Genomic DNA, 2,808 nt, shown 5'->3' on the forward strand with positions numbered 1-2,808 from the left:
AGCAGCCGCTCGTCGTGTCGGCCGCGGAACATTTTCCAGGGGATGCCCTGGAAATAGCATCATATCTCCCAGGGCTGCCCTAATCCCAGGGCAACTCCTGGGAAAAATTAGACATTTCCAGGAGATCTCCTGGGACTCTTCCAACTCCCCTGGGAAACGGAAAAAACTCCTGGGATTCCCAGGGCTTGTTTTTACCGTGAGGGTAGTCGTTGCCACTATGACGCTATTCTAAAGGAGGAAAGCAGTTGTGTATGAAATGGGGCGGGCGAGAGGGGGGGTGGGGGGCGAGGGGACTCTGGAAAGCAGTATGGGAAGAGGTAGTTAGGGGCAGGGAGAGAGAGAGGGAGAGAGGGAGAAAGAGAGGGAGGGAGAGAAGGGTTCGTGTGTGGTGCGGACGAACCCGTGGAGGTGGGCGCCTAGGGGTGCAGCAGCACACAGCACACAGGCCCTTCTTGGCCTGGGGGCGGGCCTTGGGGTGTGTACGGCCCGTCGTCTGCTGCCCCGCCCCGGGCTTTGCAGGGGCTTCACATGGCTTCTGCTCAGATGTGCAAGGGATGCCCCCATTCCGGACGCCCCTGCCCATAAGAATCGGAATCCCTCCCTCGAAGCCTTCTTTATTTCCTCACCTGTTACTCCCGGGGCCGCCACAAAACCCCCCGAACACCACCACCCGTGTCGGGAGGACGAGGAGCGAGGATGCGCTGGCGAGAGAGCCGGGGAAATGCACGATAAAAATGCAGAGGAACGCCCGGCCAGCGACGGGCCGACCGCGCGCCCGCCGACACTGGTGGTGACGCGGAAGACAAAGCAGAGAAAGAAACCTCGGCACTGTCAGCGTAACTCACGTTCAGCGTGAGGCACGGACACACACACACGCACACACTCGCACGCGCAGGACAGGGCGGGCCGCCCGATCAATTTCTCTCGCCCCAGCCGCCCCCCGCGCGCTGGCTTCGTTCCAACGCAATAAACGTGCGTTTCAATATTGATTCGTCTCATCCCCCGGCCTGGCCAGGAGTCCGGTCCCGGTCCACCCGAACCCGGGAGCAGCAGCAGCAGCAGCAGCAGCAGCAGCACAGCAGCACAACAGCAGCAGCACAACAGCAGCAGCAGGAGCAGAAGATCCCGATCCCGAGGTGGTCGTGGTGTCCCGGTGTCCCGGTCGGGGTGGGATCGCCGCCCGGTCCAGGGCGCCGTCGCCGCACGGATTCCCACCGGTCGGCCTGTGCTCTGCGCGGTGCGGATTCCCATCGGGGTTGGGGATCAAGAGAGAGAGAGAGAGAGAGAGAGAGAGAGAGAGAGAGAGAGAGGGAGGGATAGATAGGTAGAGAGAGAGGCGTCGGATGGGGGCGGTGGGGTTTGCGAAGGGGCGGTGGGTACGAGAGTAGCAGCCCCGCACGGCCCACGCCAGGGGATCCATTGCGGGGTCCCATGACACTATGTCACCATGCCGTGCAGTGCTCGGCACGGGCCCGGCTCGGCTCGGCTCGGCCCGAGGCTCGGCCTCCGAAATCCACAACAACCAACGAGGGAGCGTGGCCCGGGATATGGGATGGGGGATGGGATGGGGATGGCAGGCCCAACAGGCTTCCTGGGTGATGTTCACCCGAAGATATCTCCCTCCCCTATCCACAGCAACCCCCTCCCTCCACACACATACACGGGCTCACACGTACGCCGCTGCTCACACAATTTTGCCTCCACGCAGAGTCATGTCGAAGCCCCCCTTCCGTCCCATAGGCGGGCGGGGCGGCGCGGGCGGGCTTTACGCTAGGCTATGCCGCGCGCCTTCTCAAACAAAACAAGAAGAAATATATTCAAGACGGAGCAGAAGCAGCATCGTCGTAAGTTTCCTCGAGGAGCCGTCACGTCGGGCGGGACGAGAAATATAACGACGTGGGCCGAACAAAAGAAGGGGAGGGAAGGACGCAAAAGAGTGATGAAAGATCGTCCCCCCCGCAATTCAAACCAGTCCCGTTGTCATTCCAGCGCTATGCACTGCCCCCGGCCCCCTCCGCCCCTCTCCACTGCTTCCCTGTGACCCGATAATCTTCGGACCCCCTCAGGCGGTTTAGGGTAGGGGCTCCTCCCTGGTCCTCCCTCAGCATGTTCTCCGTCTCACTCTCTCCGACGTGGCCCAGCAGCTCTAGACCGCCTGGCGGCCCACCGCGCCGTCCCACAGGGAACTCCACCCTCCGTCTTATCTCCCCCTCATTTACATAAATACTCGTGCTGTAAGAAGATACCGACAAATTTGTTGTTTCGCTCTGCGTTTACCAGCGGCGCAGGTTGGAAAATATTCATGTTCTCCGTCGACACTTTTTATGCTTGTTCCCCTCTCCTGGAGCGCAAACAAAATTTTCAGAAAAAGCGACTAGTGTCTCCCTTTCCTTCGTCCTCACTTTCCTGAGCCAACACAGAATGGTGAGGGTCAAAATGGAAAAGGCTTCTACTTTATTATTGTCCTCAACGGAATGAAAACTTTCTCGGCCCGATATTGCAATTTGACGACAGAAAGAGTGTAGCGCGAATAAGGGCGGCGCGTTTTCCAACAGACTTTCCAATATAACCGACTGAATCGCGCCCCGGAAAAAGCGAAGTGGATCAGGGGAGCAGCGGGGGGTATGGGGAAGAGTGGATGCTGATTGTCGTCATGACCCACACAGCAGAATGGCCGCGACCCTCTCCGCACACTGCCGGACAACACCCCCCCCCCTCTCTCTCTCTCTCTCTCTCTCTCTCTCTCTCTCTCTCTCTCTCTCTCTCTCTCTCTCACACACTTTCTCTCTCACTCCCTCTCTTACTCCC

General features: G+C 59.6%; 1 protein-coding gene across 6 annotated transcripts in view; it reads right to left on the bottom strand.

Annotated features, from left to right (window-relative positions):
* Positions 1 to 2,808, bottom strand: part of LOC113208146 (RNA-binding protein Musashi homolog Rbp6-like) — a 234,202-nt gene that overhangs the window by 68,794 nt on the left and 162,600 nt on the right. The window lies entirely within an intron of this gene.

Source organism: Frankliniella occidentalis, unplaced genomic scaffold, assembly GCF_000697945.3.
Source record: "Frankliniella occidentalis isolate FOCC.00 unplaced genomic scaffold, Focc_3.1 Scaffold2, whole genome shotgun sequence".
NCBI lineage: Eukaryota > Metazoa > Arthropoda > Insecta > Thysanoptera > Thripidae > Frankliniella > Frankliniella occidentalis.